This window comes from Alligator mississippiensis, chromosome 1, assembly GCF_030867095.1.
Source record: "Alligator mississippiensis isolate rAllMis1 chromosome 1, rAllMis1, whole genome shotgun sequence".
Classification (NCBI taxonomy): domain Eukaryota; kingdom Metazoa; phylum Chordata; order Crocodylia; family Alligatoridae; genus Alligator; species Alligator mississippiensis.
In genome coordinates this window covers 86,761,909-86,786,317 of record NC_081824.1, presented here as the reverse complement: position 1 = coordinate 86,786,317, position 24,409 = coordinate 86,761,909, and the positions used below count along the sequence as shown (strand labels likewise).

General features: G+C 44.0%; 1 protein-coding gene across 1 annotated transcript in view; it reads left to right on the top strand.

The window, feature by feature from the left end:
- Positions 1–24,409, top strand: part of ASCC3 (activating signal cointegrator 1 complex subunit 3) — a 567,972-nt gene that overhangs the window by 233,153 nt on the left and 310,410 nt on the right. The window lies entirely within an intron of this gene.

Below are 24,409 nucleotides of genomic sequence, written 5' to 3'. Positions count from 1 at the left end.
CCAGAACCACACCTGCCTTCGGCCCGCAAGCTGCGGACTGTGCTGGAGGCGGCGGACCTTGTTGACGCCTGGCGGGTCCTCCACACCGACGCGCGACAGTACACCTGGGCAAAGATGAGCGCCAGCGGGCTCGCCATGGCCCGCCTCGACCACCTCTACATCGGCCAGCACCACCTGTCGTTGCTGCGCGGCAGCCGCATCGTTCCATCGGGCCTCTCGGACCACGCCTTGGTCTGCTGTGAGCTGAGCCTGCCTGGCAGAGCACGTACGCGGGCCCCTTACTGGTGCCTCAACGTCAGCCTGCTGCAGGACACCCACTTCAGGGACTGCTTCGCCCACCTCTGGAGGAGCTGGGAGGCGGCATGAGCAGACTACCCCTCCTGGCGCCTGTGGTGGGACATGGGGAAGGTCCAGATCCGGGCGTTCTGCCAGCAGTACAGCCAGCTGGCGGCGAGCGAGCTCCGCCGCCGCACCCAGGAGCTGGAGGAGGACGTGGCGGAGCTCGAGGCGGCCCTGCTCCGCGCGGGCAATGACACAGCACTCCTCAAGAGCCTCCGCTCCCGCAAGAAATGCCTGCGAGAGCTGGCGGAGGGCGCGGCCCGCGGCGCGCGGGTCCGGGCCCGCTGCCAGGAGCTGGCAGAGGCTGACGCCCCGACCGGCTTCTTCGGCCTGGAGAGGTGGCGGGCCATGGCGAAGATGCTGGACCACCTCAAGACCCCGGAGGGCCGGCTGCTCATGGACCGGGGCGAAGTGCGGGAGCATGCCATCGCCTTCTACCAGGACTTGTTTGCGGCTGAGCCCGTCTGCCCGCGGGCCACCCAGGAACTGCATCGGGACCTGCCGCGCCTGGGCGCTTCGCAGGCCGAGGCCCTGGAGTGCAAACTCTCCCTTGCGGAGCTAGAGGCCGCGGTGGGGGGGCTCGCCTCGGGCAGGGCCCCGGGCCTGGACGGCCTGCCTGTGGAATTTTACAGAGCCTTCTGGCCCCTCCTCGGACCCAGCCTCCTCCACATCTTCCACAAGAGCCTCGCCGACGGGACCCTGCTGACCAGCTGCCGCCGGGCCGTGCTCACCCTGCTGCCCAAGAAGGGGGACCTCGGCTGCCTGAAGAACTGGCAGCCCGTCTCCCTCATGCGCACCGACTACAAGATCCTGGCCAAGGCGCTGGCGAACTGTCTCTGCACCATCATGGCCTCCGTCATCGGGCCCGAGCAGAGTTACTGTGTGCCGGGCAGGACCATCCAGGACAACTTGTTCCTGCTGCGTGACCTGCTCACGGCCACAGAGCTTTTTGGCCTGGACGTCGGCGTGCTCTCCTTGGACGAAGAGAAGGCCTTTGACCGCGTCGACCACCGGTACCTGCTCGGCACCCTCGAGGCCTTTGGCTTCGGGCCGCTCTTCACCACGGCGCTCCGGGTCCTGTACCACGACGCCTCCGGCCTGTTCAAGGTGAATGGCGCGTTGTGCTCCCCGTTCCCCGTGCGTCGCGGCATACGCCAGGGCTGCCCCCTGTCGGGCATGCTGTATGCCCTGGCCGTCGAACCGCTGCTGCACGCTCTGCGACGTCGCCTGACCGGCCTCACCCTGCCACCAGCACCAGGCCCTGCCACCGGCCCCCCGCTCCGGCTGACGGCGTACGTGGACGACGTGACCATCTTCCTGGGCAGCCAGGAGGACATGCGGGCCCTGGTGGACTGCCAGCATGCCTACGAGTTTGCTGCCTTGGCCTGCATCAACTGGGGCAAGAGCGACGCCTTCCTGCTGGGGACGTGGGCCGGCACGCCGCCTCTGGACCTGCCGGGAGGCCTCGCCTGGTGCCGGGAAGGCCTCAAAGCCCTGGGTGTGTTCCTGGGGCCGCCGGCCTTTGCGGCCCGCAACTGGGAGGACCTGGCGGAGGGAGTGGAGGCCCGCCTGCAGCGCTGGCGCCTGCCCGCCCTCTCTTACCGCGTCCGGGTCCTCGTCGCCAACAACCTGGCGGCGGCCACCCTGTGGCACCGCTGCACGGTGCTGGACCCTCCGCCGGAGCTCCTGGAGAAAGTGCAGCGGCTCCTGGTCGATTTCCTGTGGGACGGACGCCACTGGCTGCCCCGAGCTGCCCTCTACCTGCCCACCGGGGAAGGGGGCCAAGGCCTGATCGACCTGGCCAGCCGGGTGGCCGGCTTCTGCGGACCGTCGGGGCGCCCTCCCGGCGGAAGCAGCGACCGCCCTGGAAGTCCATCTCTAGGCTCGCCGGACCCTCCCCCCCATGGCCGCCGTGCACGATGCCTTCCCACCGCTGCCTGTCATCCCAGCGGTACCCGGTGAGCTGGCCGAGTGGCCCGACACGCTGCTCAGGTTCCCGGTGCCCCCCAGCAGCAATACGGGCCTCTACATGTGGGTGGTGTGCACCCGGCACGCCCCGGTGCTGGCCGGCCACTCTGACACCGTGCGGCGGCGGTGCCTGGCACGGCCCGGGACCCCGGCGTGGCACACGCTGTATAAGGCACCCACCGACAAGAAGACCGGCGACCTGCAGTGGCAGCTCGTGCACAGCATCCTGGCCACCGGCACCTTTGTTCACCACCCGGACCCGGCGGCCTCGGCGGCCTGCCCCTTCTGCCCGGGGGTGCCGGACGAGGACATTTTCCACGCGTTCCTCGACTGCCCCCAGCTGCAGCCGCTCTTTGCCACCCTGGGCGCGCTGCTTCGGGCGCTGGGCCGGAACTTCTCCGAGGACGTCTACGTCCACTCCTTCCCCTACCAGGCAGCGGAGAGGGCCGTGGTCAGCCTGGCCAACTTCCTGCTGGGCCAGGCCAAGATGGCCACCCTGAAGAGCCGGCGAAACCGGCTCGCCAGGACCGGGATGGTCAACGCCCTGCAACTCTTCCGCCTGCTGGTGCGGGCCCGCCTCTTGCTCGAGTTTGAGCGCGCTGTCTTCCGGTGGACGGTGCCCACCTTCGAGGAACGTTGGGCTCTCGAGGGGGTGCTCTGCCGAGTCGAGGCGGGGCGCCTGCTCCTCGCCCTGTAACACCCCCCACTGCTCAAGCTGTGGACACACGTCCAGTGGGCCGAGGCCTTGGACTTTGCCTCACCCGGGTCGAGCCCTGAGGCTCCCCATGAGTGTCCCCGCTTGCGGAAATGTAAATATGTCAATAGACCTTTGGCTCGCTATGGTTTTTAGTCTAGAGTGTACAGGCAGGCCTTGCAGGCCGTGAGCCCAGGACCATGTCCGTGAGGCCTAGGTGTTTGGGCCAACCTGTACATACTCTTTACTGGCCCCGATTTGTCACCCTCCCTGGAATAAACGCCTCTTAAAAGTCTGTCTGTCTGTCTTTCTTTCTCTTTCATTAAATCTTGTCTCAGCTTTCCATTATTTTACCTGGGACTTGCATCAGACTAACCACTATAGGCTTGCTACCTGAGTTTTCCTGCTTGGCTTTTTTTTAGTATTATTACCATATTAGCACTATTTCAGTCTTCTCATATATCTATAGTATTCCAAAACTTAGTAAAATATAAATCAGTGCCCAAAAATGTAAATCAACATCCATTAAACTAGATCCCTGATCAATTCATATATGCTCTGTGAAAAACCAAGAAAATTGCTAAACAATAAATTCACTACGTTACACATCTTTGTCATTTGAAATGTGGTATTGCACAGGACTGATGTACTTCTCTAATCAGTAAGTGAATTCACGTTTTTGTTCCTTCAGGCAAAATGACACCTGCTTAGCACACTGTCTGAGGAAAATATGGCTTCTGACACTGCACGATAATGAAAAAGACTGTTCCTCATTTCTTTTCCAAAGTACTACTTGATTTTAAATGTGCTAGAAGTAGAGACTGTTGAGATCAGAATATTTTTAGGATTCAGTGGTAGCAGAATTAAACTCATTTATAAAATTACTGAACTAGGTGGTTGCCTAGTAACAAATGCATGCTGTACGGAATATTTAAGAGCCATAGATTTATAAATTGAATCCTATGTAGAGCTGTCCTTCATTTTTGTAGTATTTCTAGTAATTGTAATTCTAGTTTATGCTTTTTGATTCTGCAGTTGTAACATTTTCATTTTACTCTGCCATTTACCATTTTTGTTTACTAAAGATGAGGAAATTACCATATTCATGGACTTATTCACAATAACTTTACTATCCTTTAGTGGAAGCATGGGAAAAATTGTTTGTTATTATTAGTAATGTTGAAAAGAAAACCCTTGCTTCCCAAATGGAAACTACACTGAAACTCTTAACTCCTTTGATATATGCATGCAGTATGTTGGTAAAAGTCTTTTCCCAAGTGTTCATGGTTTATGTGATAGTTTCTAAGTTTATCCAGAAGTTTTTCTATGATTAAAGATACAGGTTTCCCTCGCTTTATGTTGTACGTGCATTCCTGGAAAACAGCACATAACTCAAATTCGCATAAAGGGAACATGCTTTACAATGTTAGAAATAGGGATACGTTCCAAAGCCTCAACTGTACTGACCCCCAGATCCATTTCTACCAGTTTTACGAGACAATTTTGGTACTCATCAACATCAGACAGTACGCACAAGCACAGGGCGCTATTATAATGGGGATGGCAACTACAGAAACGTGTCGCAGACAACAAGTGAGGAGCACAGATCCACACCAGAGACTATATTTTGATGCACATCACTCCCACAATGCACCACACAAAGCAGCTGACTCTGGGCTTCCACCACACTAATCACATGAGTGAATTTACCTCGCATATGACAAATTTTTGGTATGAAAAGGGTCATTGCATAAGAGTGAATTTGCACGTACAGAACTCACATAAAGTGAGGGAAACCTGTATCATAATGCCTAAGTAATAGCTGAAACTTCTGTTACCCTTTTCAAAAGCTTAACAGTGATTACTTCCTTACGTGACTCTCTTGAACAAATAAACTAAAACAGAGTGAGAGTGAAAACAAGCCCTGAAAGTCCATGTAACTGAATTAATTGAACGATAATGAAATAGGTTTTGTTTGTTTTGTTGCATCTTTTCTTATCTCTTTATCTATTAAAGAAAAGTAGGTTGGTTTAAAAACTCTTTTTTTTTCTTCAAGATGAAGAAATTAAAAATAATACTTAAAAGTTATGATGATTTATTTTGTAATTATAATTTCCAAAAAGAATAACCACTGTGGAACATTTGATTATATAACATCTATGCAGGTGGTTGGGAACTTAAACCCTAGACCAAGCGTATGGAGTTTATAAACTCTTAGAAAATTTCCATTTTTGTCAGGAAAGAATAAACATGAACCTGTTCAAGCTAGTCACCACATAGCAGCATTAATTCCAAAATGGAATAGCAGGGTTTCATTAAGAGAACACAATAATGCTTTTCCTTTTTCCTATATACACCTATTGTCATTTGAACTACAGTTCCCAGTTTAAACAGGCAATAAGATGTAGATGAAAAAACCTTTTAAGGAAAGTAATTCTATATGGATATATGGATTTATTGCGAATACTGTGGTAACTCGTCTACCACTATATTTTACAGGAAAAGAATCAGTGGTTCATAATTAAAGATATTATGTACCTTTCTTGCTCCTAGGTCTCAGCTATCTGTCCTTGGTGCTGGTTGGTCATTTAAGACTTCTAGAAGCCGTTATTGCTTTATTGTTCTGTTGTATTCTGCTATTAAATTATTCTTATGCTCTTCTGCTGCCCTTATCACCTTAGCCTGTAACAGACATGCAAGTGAAAGCATGATGGATCTGATGTGGGATCTCCATAATCATGCTTCCTGTCATTCCACACATGTATGGCACAAGGCGTGATTGTGGGGTTTCTGCATCAGATCCCATCATGCATTATTTCTGGGACATTGGGGGCCCGGTATCATGATCCTGGGTTCCCTCTGCACTAGCAGTCAATGGACAGAACTCCCAGCCACGGAATGAATACTATATTTACCCAAATCCAAGACAACAACCCCCCTGCCCTCCTGGTAATTAGCTTCTCTATGTGGGAAATTAGAAATTTGTTATGATTTCCATTAATTTGTTATAATATCCATGAATTTATTATAATTTCTACATTTCCATGTAGAGAATCTAATTACTAGAAGGTCCTCTTAAATTCATGCTCTCCACTGCTGTGGCAGGGAAAGCAGTGGTGGGGATCTAGACATTACTCCTCTGTCCTTTGCCCCTGTACCTGTTTCATCCCCCACCATGAACCCCCTACCACCTTGCCACCTGCTTCTCTGCGCTAAGCCTGCCCACTGCTGCCTTGCCCCCATGCCTGTGCCTGATCCTCTTACTCCCTGCTTTTCTTCAGCTTTTCCTCCCACTCTCTGCCTACTTTCCTCTCGCCCTATTTTCTGCTGCAGCTTTGCTGTGGCTCAGGGCAGTCAACAGCAGCACAGCCCTGGCCTTCTGCAGCCCAGCCCAGTCTGGCCAAGCTAGTGGTAGCTCCTGACCAGGCTGTGTCAAGGCTGGAGAGATTGGAGCCACAGCTGAAGGTAAGGGAGGAACAGGGAGCAGAGGAGGCAAGTTGTGTGGGGGAGCAGCCACAGGTACAGTGGCAAGGGGTAGGGGGAAGACCAGGTTCCTGCTCCCCACAGATGCCTGTCCTCCCCCCTGCCAAATGAGCTGTTCTGGCCTGGGCTCGGTCCTGGCTTAGCCTTGAGGCCTGGGCCAAAGCTACAGCTGAGCAGCTGCCTGCCCCAGGCTAGTACTGGAATCCAAGACAAGGCCCTCCCCAACCCCCACCCTCCCCCAACCTGACCGAGGGTTTATCAAACCTAAAGATCTAATTCTTCAGGCATTTCATGGTGGCCCTGCTCTTCCTCACTGATTGGGGGAGAGGCCGCAGGGGGAGGAGGGACAAGGGGGTGCTCTTCATGCAGCCCACCTCTCAGTGCTGATTGGCAGAGAGACCCAGGGGGATGAGGGGGCGGCTGCCATCTTTCAAGGCAAGATGTATAAAGAGAGGCCCAGGGGGGATGTGTGATCTTTCAAGGCAAGATGTATAAACTTTGCCCTCCTGCTAATTAAGTAGATGAATCTTAAGGTTTTGTAAATGTGCAATTATATTTTTCCATTCATAGGTTTATGGTAACTTGATAATGTTCACAAATTTCTTACACTGATATCACTTTATGAAGAAAAAATTGAGCTGATTTATCCAGTCAGTGAAACATTTCAAAGGAAATTATGACTGTTCGTACTCTTCCTTACAGTCTTTCAGGGGTTCCTGTCAAGTGTAGCACATAGGATGAGGATAGGAATGACATTTTCACAATGTGCAATTCTGTTATACTCTTTACTGTCTCTGTAGTAATTTAAAGTGATAATGAATTCATATGTTTAATTTAATTTCATATGTAGTAATTTAAAGTGATATGAATTCATATGTTTCTTTTAATCACTGTCTGCAGTGCTCAGTAAAAAGTTAAGATTGGCAGAAATCGATAAATTACTACTTAGTCAGTAGTAGCTCTAAGTAGTACTTAGTAGTACTAAGCTACCACTGACTATTTCTGCCTATTTATTTAAGATTTTTATTTTTTACATCTTTTTCACACTGCTAAAGCCAAGCTAGAATAAGCACTTTGGGGGGAAAAAATACTAAAGCAAAGCAAGCTTTGGGCAGATTTTAATTACAAGCGTGTACACACACACACACACACACACACACACACACACACACACACGGGAATTGCCGACGAAATTGGGGATGGAGGGGGGTGAGGCCAGTGCTATGCTGCCACCAGCCCACACCACTGCTGCCTCCAAGGAGCAATGTAAGGCCCCCAAGGAGGAGGGGGGGAGCCCACGGCACAGGCCTCACCCCTCTGCTCCATTCCTTCCGTCCCCGCCATCATGGTGGCACTCCACCATTCCACTCTGTCTCTCTTCACCATCCCGTGCCGCTGCCACCGCCTCCAAGGAGCGGGGCCGGGGTGGGGGAGGGGGGTCCAGCAGTACTCACCTCCCTACTTTGTCCCCATTGTCATTCTTGATGGGCAATTTGCCCCATGTTCAGCACTGGCTGGAGCCACACACTGCTGGGAGCCATACCCCCCAAGAGCGTTACAGACAGACAGACAGACAGACTAAGCCCTTATATGTATTGAATATCATATTTTACTGGTTAATCATGCAATAAATTTAGACTGGCCTCATGTGTAAAGTAATTATCATTCCATAAAAATGTCAGTCCAGCTATAAAAGCCAGCCAGTTACAAAATTAGTGCTTAAAGATTACATAATAACTTTATAGCAGGTTTCTATCCACCTATAATTAGAATGTGTGGCAAAGCGCTCAGAAGAGCTGTTCTGGAAGCACTTTGAGTCTGTAGATCAAGGTACAGTCCATTTTATTGTATGAAGAAAAATTCTGGGGTTCTGACCCAATGATCCACCTCAAAATTGAGAAGCTTTCTAAGTACTTTTTAACGCAGCTTTCGTGGGCTGATTTAGAATTTTGAAAAAGGAGGGTGCATATACCATAATCATATACAACACAACACGTTTTTGTTCCAGGCATCTTCTTTTAAAGTTTTGATGGAGCAGGGATCAAAGCAGGGTACCACTGCATGCATTCTGGATTTGCCCCTTGTAGCTATTCTATCTACCTCATTTTACAGTGTGGGGGCTCATGTGTTCTGTAACCTGACTGATAAATGTGAGCACTTTAGCTCAATTAAGAGCTCTAAATTACTGGATAAAAATTAGATCTTTTATACCTACCAGATAGCTTGAGAAGTGTATTCTAGAAGCCTTTGCCAAATAAACCCTTGTTTGGATGATTAAGCGATATCTATTTATTCCTCCAGACGTATGTACTGAAATTCACTGACCTAATATTTCCTCTGTATTTAAAACTAGATATAATTTAAGAATTAAAGATGCTAGCATACAGATGGATATGTCTCAGACTTCCCCATTTTAAGATTAATTAAACATTCCTTTGGCCTGAAATCTGTGGTGCAAAACTAAAAACAACAAGAGGCCATTAGTAGATTGAAATTTGCTCTAATGAGTTCTGCAGTTTTCATGGGCAAGTGGTATTGGACCTTGTATTCAGACAGAATGTGCTCTTCTGGGAAGAGTGAGGTAGATAACTTAAGTCATTGTTTGTGGCCTTGTTTGTTTTTGGAAGAAATAAGAGGAAAATAAATCTTTCCATTAGAGGGAAATATTAAATATTGGTCTTATGAAGAAAAACAGTCTGGCTTCTTTCTATTACTTTGTAGCCTGCTGTATACTTCTTAGCTGTATATGTGCTATTTGCACAAAGAATAAGGGCTAAAATCAAATGGAGTACTCCCATTTTGTTTTATTATTCACTTCTTTATTTTGCCTTTTCTTATATAACACATCATTTGCTATATTCTGTTTTAATTTTGTGTAAACTGGTAGAGAAGATAATCTCATTTTATTGTACTATTTTGGCAAAAGCTGTAAATAAATTACTGTTACTACCACTTTTTCCCAGAAACCAAACTCTTGCACATATATCCTCTTTCTTTCCTATATATATCTCTCTCTCAGACACACACATGATTTCTATATATATTTAAGTCCAGAATCCTGTGTTGTTCATATCTTATAATTCTGAAAATGGTATAATTTATAAGCTGCTTTGTGATGGAGCCTTTGTATTTATTGCTCCTTCCCTTTTCAAAACTCATCCAGAAGTTTATCCTTGTGAGCAGTAGACCTCCTTCCAGGTTTGTTTGTTTTTTTTTGTTTTGGGGGGTTTTTTGGAATACAAAAGAACCAGGTAACATTTTCAACTTACATTATTCTGGTATATGAGAGTCTTTAAACAAACCAGATAAATACTTCTGTTGGTCTGCTGGTGTTCCATGTAGGGCATTGTAACCTGCTATCATTTTAGCCACTGTTCTTCCTGCAAGCAGCAGCATGGAAAATTATAAACAGATATGAAACATACCATTGATTAGAAAACTGACTTTAAAAAGAAGTTAAAACATACCAACCGGGTCCCCTGTCACCCAAACGCACACAAACATCTGACGCAATTTATTATTCTAATTGATTATTACAAATGCTATTAATTTACCTGGGGTGAAAAAATCAGCTGTTTGTCAGAATAACAAAATAAAAAAGCAAAGGGGGAGGGAAGAGGGGAGGCAGCAAATCCTTATAAAAATACGATAATGGAGTAGATATAAAAATAAGATAATGGAGCAGAGTAAAATTTTGTTGCTCTCCAGACTTAATGCAATAATAAGGATAATAAATGTGGCAACCTGAGTGAAGAGGCCTGAAAAATCTTTTCCAAGAATGTGCATTCACAGAGCATGGTAATAGCCTCTTAAATTGTTAGCTTTTTATTACAACTGAGAATTTAGTTTTAATCAGGTGATGTTCTGAGCCGATACAAGTTAAGCTGTTGTAAAATAGTAAGTTTTCCTTTTCTATGTTACAAGTAGTTAAAATAATTAAATGTATTGATCCTTCAAGAGTGCTAGAGCCTAATAAGACCCTTTCTGTTTTGATTTCAGATTAACATATATACCTCATCCTTTCTTAGATTGACTAGGGCCTGACAGAGAAGAATTTTTAACTTTAGTCTACTGGTGGACCAGTTTTTTTGGATAGAGACTGTATAGTTGAAGCTGATACCATCAGATCCTATAATAAACTTGTTACCTTATCATTAAAAATAAAAAAAAAATCATGGATAAGGTGATACTTGCTGACCTTTCAATATTTGTAGGGCTTCAGCAAATGCAACTGCATTCTGAACATTGTATTTTAGTCCCTGTCAAGAAAGTGAAAGACAGATTCTGCTGCCCCGTGTTTTAGGAGTATATATGGACAATGCTGTTCTTAAAGACTTCTGTTACAAGCAAATCCATTTTATGCTCATTTCTTTATGGCTTTGTTTTCTTCAGTATTGTAGGCAGTTTGTAATACTTATTCTAGCTAAGAGTGCTTTTTTCTTTTCAGATTATGTTACTTAAGGAGCTGTTCAGGCAAGACAAATGAAAAGCCACTCTTACTCTGAGATAAAGCAAAATAGTTACCTGGGTGTATATATCAGCATTAACTAGTTAACACTTTCCTATGTAGACAAGCCCTATATCCAAACTTGGCACTTACATGAACCACACAAAGCCATTATGGCTAGGGACAGAACTGACATGTAAACTGATATAAGTGATCAGAAATTGGTTCAAATCTGTAATACAACAGGGCAGTTGTTTGGGGAGAGTTAAATCAGGTTCAAAATGGCTGCCCAATTTAGACTTAACTCATCCCACACTGTCCTCACACTTACAAAGCCAGGCTCAGTGACCAGCAATCAGTCTAAATATGTAATGTTACAGAAGTTTTATGCATACAAACTGGTCTAAAAATTGCAGAGCCCAGTTTATGATGAACCTGAATCCCTGTAGTATCAAACTTACATGATTTAAGTCAAAACAGTGCATGTACCTTCTGTACACTATTCCTGCACAGCCCGGAGTTGATCTTTTCACCCCCACCCTGGCACTGAGCTATTTTTTTCCCTCCCACCCTTGCTCCCTGCCCCCAGCCATCCCTCCCAACCCCCATCCCACAAGCTGCTCTGTGTGCAGCTGCTTTTATCAGCAGTCACCACTGCCGGAGCTGAATATGTAAGTCCCAGTGGGGGAAAGAGCAGGAGGGATGGAGGTGTAGGTTCACTGCGGGGGGGGGGGGGCAGACCCCAACCAATCTGCGAGTCATACTTGCCCCCCCAACCTACCTATGGGTTGTGCCAACCCCTCCCACTCCACCCATGGGTCACACTTGCCTCCCCACCCCTCACAGGTTGCGCCTGCCCTGCCCACCCCACCCATGGGTTGTGCTGGCCCTCCCTTCCCTTCATGGGTTGTGCCTCCCCCCAACCCCTGGTAGATCCCTCAATCCCCTCCAGCCTGCTGGACCCCCAATCCTCCTGCTAACCCTCACATCCTGATTTATCTGATTTGGGCAGCCATTTTGATGCAATTTAGCCTCCCCAAATATCTGTAATTAGCCCTTAAGTCCAGTGTACATAAACCTCTTTCAAAACAGTTGAAACCAGTATAAGATAAACCAGGATGGATGTAGTATCAGATTTTACTGATTTAGGTTCAATTAGTTTAATCCCAAATCCCCTCCAGATTCAAGTTAACTCATGGTCTGGCAGCATCCTAGGATACTTTGCATCTCCCCCCACAACCTCCTCTCCTCACAGGGTGGGTGGACTTGCCTTGATCCAAAGTGTCTACTCCAGCTGAGCAGGCAGGTGTGCTCAGTCACCCCCCAGCTTCTGGCCTGGGCTACTGCAGGCATGTGACTGCATTTCCAGAATCAAAAGAGAATGTCTGTTTGCTTGCTTATTGGTTTAATCTACGCAGTTTAGGATAGCCTGCGAAGATTGAAACTGTTCATATTTTTGACTGTCTGTACTTGGCCTGTTCAAGTGCCCTAAACATGAACTCGATAATAGAGAATATTATTTTATTATTATTTAATTTCATAGGGAATACTATTGGATAATATTTTGATTACAGCTCAAATGTCCATAGGACTCTGTTTATGTAGAAGTTAAACTAAAGAATTTGCACTAGGGATGTAAATATCATCTAAATAGTTATCCATTTAAGCTCCTTTAATGATATTGTGTAAGTGTTTAACCAGAAACACATACCTAATACATTCCACATGTAGCTTCTTTTCAACTGCTTCATCTTGAACCTATGGCACTCTGCAGAAGAGGGAGGTGGAGATGGAGCCACATTCTCTTAAAGAGAAAAATACAGGACATGAAGGCGTCTGGTTTTGTATCAATAGAGGACAGAGGACAGCCAGACTGTCCTCTATGATGGCCACCCTATTCTTTGGGTAGATGTGATATCTTATATTATACCAACTGAGTGGATGGAACAAAGTTCGTTGCCAGCTTTCGGGCACCAAGTACCCTTCTTATAGTCTTCAAGCTGCATTGTAACTATGTGTGAAGAACAGACACCCAACTGAGCTGCTTGAGAGAAAAACCTATAAGAGGAAAGACCTAAGCTAATTACATATGTACACCCATCTCGTCACCATCACTTACTGGCTAGTTATATATCTCCCCACTCAGCTTTTTGGATGTTCTGAATCTCAGTTCTAAGTCTCACTCTTACCATAAGATTTTCAGCACCTTATTCAAAACTTTGGATTTCCCTCCTGGGGCCAGGTGCCTAAAAGCTAAGTGTTCTATGTCTAATTCTCTTTGTGGACCTACTCATTGGGATTTACCAAAGGTCACAGAGAAAGTTTGTGGGAAATCAAGAGAAAGATCTTGGGTCTTCTGAATCCCAGACTAGCCTCCTGTACCTCAGATTATTCCTTACAACAGAGTTGCCAGCTTCAGCGTGATTGGGGGCTGCATGTCACACTGAGCTCTTCAGCACTTCCATGTGTGGGCAGCAAGCTCACCAGACCTCTACTTACTATGCTGTCCTGCTCCAGAGACCTGGGTCACTGCAGCTGCAGTACAGGCTGCGCATTAATCCTGGATGCAGTGTTAACACCTTGACTGGATGCAGCTTGCTGGTCACCAGTTGGACTGCCCTGTCTTAGAAAGTAATAATATAGAAAGAGTAGTATTGTATGTCTTGTTTGATTCAGTGAGAGAATTAAATGGTCCAAGTGATGTTTTTAAACTTTATTACCATTGATTCTATAAATACTTTGTTTTAGTTAGTGTGAATGAGAAAATTGATCAAATTACAATTGAAAAGACAGATAAAAAGACCTGTCCTGGTCTCTTGGGAAGTGGGGTGCTGGTGTAATGTGACGTGTACATTTTAAATACATGACAAACAGGAGATATCTCTACATTGTATAATTTACAGTCTGAAACAGGGATGCTTTTAGACTTGAACTCTTATCATTTATGTCCTAAAAGCATATGGTGCTAGAAAATATCTAGCCATGGCCATATTTTTTTATAGTTGTGTCCTCTTTCTTTGTATAGGCATATATAGTGCTACAATACAATTTTGAGTGCAATTCTGAGTGCTACAATACAAAATGTACACAAGATATGCTGTTATTTTTCCACATACAATTGCAGGTTTCTGTCAGTTAGATACATCTATAATCCATAGCAACTCTTTTCTTTGATCCAGTTTAATTTCTGAAGGCTTATAAGAGCTTTATTATCAAACTAAAAAGACATAGTGAAGCCTTCAAAGAATTTGGTGCACAAATAAGTTGTAAAAAGAAAGCCTTAGAAATACTGAGTTCTTATTGCAAATTTTCTCACATGATTCTATCTGCTTCAGAGTACACAAGGGATTCTCCCTTATAACTCTTTAAGTTAAATGCTTTCAAGTATAGTGGAGAGCACATGTAATTGAATACCAGTTGTTACTTTGAATTGCCAATTTATCAAATCAAGAGCAAGACCTTATAAAGGGGGGTAAGGCATAATGCTGCGTTTATTGATTTTATGAATTAGACATAAAGGTTCGGACACACCACTCATAAAGACACACATAAATCATCATACACATCATTACACACAGACATACACAAACAAAAAACAACCATTCCATTCAGATATTATAGTTATCAGCAGCAGTTGTTCAAAAGGGGCACTGGATGGCTGGCCCAGGCCTGCTGAGAGAAGGCGGAGATAGCAGCTGGAGCGGGATGAACAGACACGTCTGTGCTCCGAAGAAAGCAGCAGATGAGAGAGACTTATCCAACCCAGTATTTCCCAGAGTCCTCTTGTATGGGGATTGGCATCCTTTGTTTTGCACTTTGGGGTTTTTCTATACCCAATTTCTGGTTTTGCAGTTGTTTCTCATCCATTTTCTGCTTATCTCAGCCCGAGGTCAGTTTGGTCGTAAAACTTGGTATCTCAACTTTGGAGTGTCCTTGCTGCCCATCTGGCAGGATGTGTGCATTCCTCCTCCTCGTTATCTCCTTTGTGCCCTAGGCCTCAAAGGGATTCTTCGGCCATCTATTAATTAGGTTACTGACTGGTAACTTACACATTTGGTGCCTTGTTGCTTACAAACACAATTAAATCTTCTTTTCCTGTCTCTATGCCATTCTCTCACCATTCACCTTTCCACATACACTCATACATAAAAGGGCATACAGAATTTATTCACTTATGTTAAGCCAAAGAATACAAAATGGAGTTTTCAGGTTACTTACAGAACAAGACTAACATGTTTACATTTCACTATTGTTACATTCTATGTTAATATCACCTACATTAGTTCAGTTCATGCTATACAATGTCAGTTGTTTTGGATTGTAAATTTAAATTGGCTTCAGCTTCATTACTTGGTTACATTGTATTTCTTGGATATGATATTTGTTTATATTACTTAAACAGCCTTATATATCAATGGTGGGAGTCTACTACAGACCTCCCACCCAAAGTCCTGAGCTTGACCAGGAGTTTGCCCGGGAACTGGCTGAGGCCGCATGCTCCAGGACCATGGTTGTCATGGGTGACTTCAATTACCCGGACATCTTGTGGGAGGATCGCTCAGCAAAATCTGAGCGGTCGCAAAGCTTCCTCTCGTGCGTGGATGACCTCTACCTGACTCAAGAAGTCTATAGGCCAACGAGAGGCAAAGCACTGCTCGACCTGGTACTGGCTACTGGGGATGACCTAGTTGGCAACCTAGTGATCGATGGGAAGCTGGGTGACAGTGATCACGAGCTGATCACCTTCACCATCCGCCGAAAAGCTGGCAAGTCAGTCAGCAACACGGAAGTCCTTGACTTCAGGAAAGCCGACTTTGACAAGCTCAGGAGGCTTGTCATTGAGGCCCTAAGGGACCATGACCATGACCATGGGGAGAGGGGAGTTCAAGAAGAGTGGTTGCTCCTCAAGGGAGTGATCCTCAATGCACAAACTAAGTCTATTCCATCTCGGAGGAAAGGCAGCAAGAGGGCACAGCAGCCCCCCTGGCTCTCTAGGGACCTAGCAGACCTCCTGAGGCTAAAAAGAAAGGCCTACAAAGGATGCAGGATGGAAGTCACCTCCAAGGAGGATTATTCTGCACTGGTCCAGTCCTGTAGGGAGCAGACCAGGAAAGCCAAGGCTGCAACTGAACTCCAACTAGCTTTGAGCATCAAGGACAATAAAAAGTCCTTTTTCAGGTATGTGGGGAGCCAGAGGAAAAACAGGGGCAATGTTGGACTCCTGCTGAACCAGATGGGGCAACTGACAACTGACGCCCAGGAAAAAGCCAAACTATTAAATAGGTACTTTGCATCGGTCTTTCATCAGTCCCATGGGACACCAATGCCTGCTACGGGACAGGGAATTCCAGGTGAGGGTGATCCCCTGCCCTCCATTGATGCTGACTTCGTGAAGGAACATCTTGAGAAGCTGGATACCTTCAAGTCAGCCGGCCCTGACAATCTTCACCCCAGGGTACTCAAGGAGCTGGCGAGCATCATAGCCCAGCCTCTAGCATGGATCTTTGAAAACTCTTGGTGCTCTGGTGTAGTGCCCAAAGACTGGAAGAAGGCCAATGTGGTGCCTATCTTCAAGAAAGGGAGGAAAGTGGATCCGGCTAACTATAGGCCCATTAGCCTGACTTCTATCCCGGGGAAGATCTTAGAAAATTTTATTAAAGAGGCCATCCTTAATGGACTGGCCAACACCAATATCTTAAGGGATAGCCAGCATGGGTTTGTTGCGGGTAGGTCTTGCTTGACCGATCTCATTTCCTTCTACGACCAGGTGACCTATCACCTGGACAAGGGAGAAGAGATTGATGTCATATATCTTGACTTCAAAAAAGCCTTCGATCTGGTTTCCCATGATCGCCTCTTGGAGAAACTGGCCAATTGTGGCCTTGGGTCCACCATGATCCAATGGCTGGAAAATTGGCTGTGGGGTCGGACCCAGAGGGTAGTAATTGATGGAAGTCACTCATCGTGGTGTCCTGTGACCAGTGGGGTCCCCCAAGGCTCTGTCCTTGGACCCATACTGTTCAACATCTTCATTAATGATGTGGACACTGGAGTCAGAAGAGGACTGGCCAAGTTCACCGATGACACCAAACTTTGGGGCAAAGCATCCACACCAGAAGACAGGCAGGTGATCCAGGCTGACCTGGACAGGCTCAGCAAGTGGGCGGACGAGAATCTGATGGTGTTCAACGCCGATAAATGCAAGGTTCTCCACCTTGGGAAGAAAAACCCGCAGCATCCTTATAGGCTCGGCAGTGCTATGTTGGCTAGCACTATGCAAGAAAGAGACTTGGGGGTCATCATTGACCACAAGATGAACATGAGCCTGCAGTGCGATGCTGCGGCTAGTAAAGTGACCAAAACGCTGGCTTGCATCCATAAATGCTTCTCAAGCAAATCCCGGGACGTCATTTTCCCCTTGTACTCGGCCTTAGTGAGGCCGCAGCTGGAGTACTGCGTCCAGTTTTGGGCTCCACAATTCAAAAAGGATGTGGAGAAGCTTGAGAGAGTCCAGAGAAGAACCACGCGCATGATCAGAGGTCAGGGAAGCAGACCCTGCGATGACAGGCTGAGAGCCCTGGGACTCTTTAGCCTGGAAAAGCACAGGCTCAGGGGTGATCTGATGGCCACCTATAAGTTTATCAGGGGTGACCACCAGTATCTGGGGGAACGTTTGTTCATCAGAGCGCCCCAAGGGATGACAACTAGGTCGAATGGTCATAAACTACTACAAGGCCGTTTCAGGCTGGACATAAGGAAGAATTTCTCTACTGTCCGAGCCCCCAAGGTCTGGAACAGCCTGCCACCGGAGGTGGTTCAAGCGCCTACATTGAACACCTTCAAGAGCAAACTGGATGCTTATCTTGCTGGGATCCTATGACCCCAGCTGACTTCCTGCCCTTTGGGCAGGGGGCTGGACTCGATGATCTTCCAAGGTCTCTTCCAGCCCTAATGTCTATGAAATCTATGAAATCAATGTGAGGCTGTACGTGAGAAACAGTGGTGTGTCTCAAAGAGTTTTTGTTCCAAATTAGAGGATGATAATAGTTACCTGCCACATTAGACACTGCACATCACTGTCTGACCAGATCTACCAAATTTGGGGAAGTACTGTTTGTCTTTACAGCCACTTCATACAGGTGAATGATGCCTAACATTTCTATATGTAAATAGGGAATTTGTTTAGTGGATCTTTCATCCATTTTGTCTTATACTAATCTCTTCTCATCTTGGTAGCTTTTCTACCCCTATTCCACTTGGCCGTTTTTCCTTCTTTCTGACCTTCTTTGTCATAATAAATTATTTCTTCTTTTTATTCACTTCTTTCTGCCTCTCTGTCTTCAGCTTTTTGAAGCTTGGCTTGCTAGTTCCTCTAGCCCTCCTTCAGATACCTTTTCTTTCAGGCTTCTGATTTTTGCAGTTTAGCAAATACAGTGCTAGTAGTTGCAGCAGTGTTGTTATGTATAAAATGATCCCCCGCTGAATGATCTTATTTTCTCATTTAGAGTATAATTTACTTCATGAAACTAAGCTCTTTAATAATAGGGATATTTTCCATTGTTTCAGGCTTTTTACTATTGTACATGTTTACCTGGAAAGTGCTTTTTCATCCAACTACCTGAAGCAAGACTTTTGAATGTATATCTGTTATATTCCTGTTATTCAGAAGATGTTATTTTTGACCTTTAATAAAAGGATAAGCTTGAGCTTTCTCTGTATATGTTTCTGTACTTGGGTCTTTTTATAATGGTGTGAGGAGGTAGTGAAGGATAAGCTGAATTATGTATTCCTAAACAAAAAAAATAAAAAATGTCTGTGGGTAATGGAAAGGGCAAGAAACCTAGTACAACATGCAGAAAGGTCAAAGCCAGGGGACTAGATAACCTGCAGAATCTAACTGTTGAGACTATTAAAAAGAAAGAAAGAAAATTTTTTTTTATAATTGAAGAGTGATATAGAAAGATTGGAAAATACAAAATTATATGAAGTATGTTTTAATACTATAAATAGATAACGGAAAAGGAAAGCAAACAAGTCCATTTTAAACAACTATCTTGGTTTTCTGTTGATTTCAAGTAAAAATATAAAAGTGAGATGTGAAGACTTTCAGAATTATAATGAACATCAAAATCTAATAGACAGGAAGCAGTTGGTTACTAGACTATCTACCCATTACATGTGAAGTATAGGATGATGTTTGACAAATTAATTGGGGCTGCTGACATACCAATGGGACTGTGGAGAAGGAGATGTAAACTTATGGAAGGGTATGCCAGTAGGTGTTGAATTTTTAAGACTGTCTTGTAAATTGGAGGTTGTCTATGTTTCTACCAGTCCCTAAAAATGGTCACTTAAGAGTGCAAGTTGATTGGGTTATCAGTTTAATAAACTATGCAATTAAAATCTTAATGTTATCAACAATAGGCTGTCTAAGAAAAGAGAGGAGATAGTAGCCATCAAGAGAGGTGGTTTCTGAAAAGAGAAAGGAATCAAATCATTAACCTACAAAACCTTATTGAAAAATGTCATGAATTTAAAGTACCTCTTGTATTTGTTTTGTTGATTATACAAAAGCCTTTGACTGTATTAATCATGAGCTGTTGAGGGAAGCGATGTGCACAATGGTATTTTCTAGACATATAAAGCTGATAAAGTTCTGTGTTTTCAAAAAGCAGTGATTTTAAAAAGATGGGTCAGATTGATCAGGTTGTTTGTTGAGGATGCAGCAGTTTTTCAACATGTATTCTGAAAACTACAAGATTTTCAAGGTGGACTTAAACTGCTCTGCAACAGCCTCAAAATTTATAGTATACAGATGACACTATACTTATTTATGGAGGTATGAGAAAAACACAAACACTATTAAGCAGAGTGAAAGTAGTTAGTGCCAAGAAAGATTTTATTCAATATTAGGCAGACAAAGATTATGTTGCCTAATGATGAGCATGATTCAAATAACAAGGTGATATCTGGTAGGGATATTACTGAAATGATGGTACATTTTGAAAACTTCTATGGTAAAAATTAAAGTAAACAAGTGAAGAAGACATCAAATTGAGGCTGACTATTACACATGAAGCCCTGTAGAACATGAACACAAGTTGAAAAGATTGTAGATCATAAACTGGGAGATTTGAAGCTGGCAGTTTTCTCGATTATGACTTAATGATTCTCAATCCTGGGCATTAAAAAGAAATGAGAAGAGGGAGAGATGCCTTTAAGCTTATGGGCTAATTGAAGACTGCTGTAGGTCTCTGGCAAAAAAAAAAAAAAAATTACTGAATAAATTCTTCAGAAGATTAGCGTTTATCTTATTTTAGAAAGCTGCATTCAGAAAAGAACAGTGCATTTCTTTGATTGTAGTACAAGAGATGGTTCTTTGGACAAAAATTTATGCTTTCTGGCCTGATGGAAGAGAATCTAAGAATTGGAAGACCTGATGGTAACTGAATAGATGACATCAATGCTGTGATGAACAGGATAAAATGTAGGGCCATTGTGAATTAAGATAGTTCCTGTAGGACATGATGGTCCATTAGGACTATCTAACTTCATGCGAAATACAAAGAGAAGCAATTAGTGGACTTCCTACACTGTTGTGTGTATCACCTCCATCACCAAATTTGCCCATACCTGTAACATCCTTGTTACCTTATCACTTCATAAAACACTTTGCCTCAACAGATATTTTTTTGATGAGGGTGATAAATTAATACTTTGTATATACCAGATCAGTGGGATTTCTGCATGAAAGAAACCTTTCTTCATTTTTTCTGAGAAGGTTATTTCTTATCTAGCTCCTGTTTGTCTTGTCACAAATATTTAGGCAGGCAAGGTGTTTTGAGTAGATGTGATATCTTTTATTAGACCAACTGAGTAGTTGGAAAAAAAGTTCTTAGCAAGCACCCTTCTTCAGGCATAGGGAGTCTCTGCTGTTCTGAGACTCCAAGGAATGAGAGAAACTGTAAGTGTGGCAGGATGTCAGTGAGAATGTAAATAGGTAGAAATTAGAAAGACAGAAGGTAAAGCGGGAAAGGGGGTTGGGGGGGAGCCAAAGGTAAAAATTAGAAAGACAATTTTCAGCTACTTCCTCTTTTACAGCCTGCCTCTTTTTTTTTTGCTTTGCATTACTATCACTAGAGTGTCTACCTTTGAGCTTTTCCCCCCAGCTTTTTCCCCCTTCCCTTCCCCTTTTGTCTTTCTAATTTCTTCCTATTTACATTCTCACTGACATCCTGTCACACTTTTAGCTTCTCTCATTCCTTGGAGTCTCAGAAACAGCAGAGACTCCTGATGCCTGAAGAAGGGTGTTTGCACCTAAAAGCTTGCTAAGAACTTTTTTTCCAACTACTCAGTTGGTCTAATAAAAGATATCACATCTACTCAAAAAACCTTGCCTGCCTATGTCCTTAGACCAACACAGCTACAACCAAAAACCTAGCAAGAACATTTAAACATTCCATATTAATCGTGACACATTTCATTTGCTTTGACTAGACTTTAAGCATTCTAATTATTGAATCCTTAGTTTTATAAGCAATCTAAGTAATATTTGATGGATACAGTCAGGCAGAAAATCAGGTACTTGCTCATCTTTGTGGAACTCAGAGAAATTATTAGCTAGTGCACAGCTGCCACATATGCATCAACATCCGTTACATCAAAAGTGTCAAATTCACCTTGGGCTCCTTGACAGCCAGATCTGTTCCAAATCATGTGGCAGTGGTGGCAGAACCCTTATTTGCTCCCCTTCTCCCCTTTGCCACCAGTAGGCACTGGTGGGGTACACTGGGGCCCCTAGAACCACAGATTCTATAGCAGGCCACAGCCACTGCTAGATTGATTCCATGGGCCAAATGTTTGCAGGACTAAACTAAATCTTTTGGAACTGAAGTTTCACTATCAATGAAACCATGCTTTGGACCATATTGACTTGCTCATTTATAGGTTCCAAACATTTTGGGAGTGCTGTTTACTATCTCAAAGTACCTTTTGTTTGGTTTTATTGACATTTGAAGGAAGTCTTTTGATTATCAATATGGCATAAAGGGCTTGTTACATCAGTTAAAACACTTTTCCATATTTCAAAATCTTACTGCTCTGGAATAACGTAAAAATATGTTTTTAGCTTAAAATCTCTCATTTCCCATAATACAAGGACATCAAAGAGACCAATTGAAGATTAAAGAGAGTTAATAACACAGGAGTGTGTGTGTGTGACTGTGACTTAAATGTGCACAAAATGAATACCCCAAACACAGACTATATGCATGATAAGCACATAGGACAAGCTGCCTAAACTGAATCCTTTTACCAAAAGGATGGTCATGTTAATGGAAGCTTTGTGATATCTTCAGACTCTTTTCATCTTATACATTTATAAAGGACTCACTTCTGCTTACTTTTAAGATATTTATAACAAAATTTACTTCCATATATTTGACACCATTTAATTAATTTGAGTCAAATATTATGATTAGTTTCAGTAGCCATAAAAATACATTTTTTTTGCTAAATAAAGTATTCAACCCACCCTTAGAAGACAGTGTACACACATGCATATGAATGCATATACACCTGTTTGTTCTATGAACAAAATATTCAGTTTTCCATGGACCTGGAAAGATGCAGACGGAACAGTCTTTTGCCAATTCTCAGCAACATTTGAAGCAGGGAAAGCATTCAGATTCAGAACACCTGGTAGTTTGTAGAGGATAAAGAAAGGAGAGGAAAGGATTAAAATTCAGATTTTGGAGGAGAGAGTTTGAGGCAGATTAGTCAACCAAGAATGTATGACAGATGAAAAGTTGGAAGTGGAGAGGTATTACCACTTAACGATTTGGCTTCCTAAAAAGTTTGCTATATTGTTTAGAAGCTCTTGAAACGGAAGTTGTACAGCTGGAACAATTGCTGTTTGATGTTTAAATACTTGTAATATGAAGTAGCTTTTTCAGAGGAAACTGAGGGGGGAAAACACCAATCCTCCTACCACCAGTTTGCAGATACAATATGGAATAATCCACTGCCTGCGTAGATCTCATTCTACACATCCTCCCCCCGCTCCGGATAGTCCGCTGGACTTCCATCCCTTGCTCCCTTTATACTTATCTGCGTCCAGTGGCTGGGGCTGCTCCCACAACATGGCCTCACATGTGCGTCTGCGGCCTCCAATCATCCCAACATTTTTTTTCAATGACCGGTTAACTGAAATATTGCCAGAAACACACAATTTTGTGAAAATTTCCTCCCACTCATTTCTGAAAACCCTAGTCTTTTCCTAACATATCTTCTAAAAAATGAGTCTTCATTTATCTGCTATAATGAATCTTTTGTGGGTGTGTCAAAATGTGTCATAGGAGTTAGAATCATAGAATGTGATATTTAACATGGATTTTCTCAATGAAATAACCCACATAATTAAGTTTTTGTGTATGGCTCTCCTTTTACAAAAATCTTTAAATCTCTACTGTACTCCTGAAGGAAAATCATAATACAAAGCATATGATGCAAACTAGCAATTTAAAAAAAAATGTTTAACTGATTTGCTCCTTTAAATATTGCTTTAACTTAGAAAAACTAAACTTGAATAGTAAAGTAAATTGTATTTAACAATTGTTTCTGTTTATAAGGAGAGAGTATTTGTCACATGAGCACTAGCTAATGTGATGACAGGCATCAAAACATTCTGCACAGAAAATACATTCATATGGATGAATATTAGAGAATAAATATTATCGGGGCAATTCAGTTAAAATAGAAGACTATCTAAATTATGGGAGGACTTTGTGGTTTGATCACAGCATAAAGTTTATTTCTTGGGAGCCTCTCTCCTCCGTGCTGATTGGTGGAGAGACCCAGGCCAGGGAGGAGGGGCGAGGGTCCAGCTGCCATCTTGACTGCTGGCTGCCTCTTGACACTGATTGGTGGAGAGGCCCTGGCAGGGGGAGGAAGGATGAAGGGGCAGCTGCTATTTTTCCAGCTGCCCTTCATTCCACCCTGCCAGCCAGTGCCTTCCCCTCTTGGCAGTGGGAGAGCTGGCTCCCATTGTGGAGCCAGCATTTGATTTTTATTAAGGTTTTGTTGTTGTTGATTGATTTCATGGACTTCATAGTTTCTGTGAAATCCGCAAAACTACAAATTAAGTAGGTCCCTAGTTATAAATGAACTAACCACTTAAATAAAACTTTGCTAGGTTATCTTGGTTATTGTTTTTTGCATTCATAAACTCAGGATTGTGGTCTGGCCTGGATTGTTTGCAAAATGACACTTAAAGCATCTCTTCTTTACCTTTCCCAGTAAAATTGGATATCCCTTTTTAAAGTCGTTGTTTTGGCAGACAGCAGTGTTTGCTAGGAAACCACTATAAATGTTAGTAAAAGTACAGTAAAGTGATTTAATAGGAATGTATATTAGAATTGTTTTAAAGATGATACAGGAATTGCCAACCGGAGTTTGATGTTGTTGTGCTTAAACAGTTT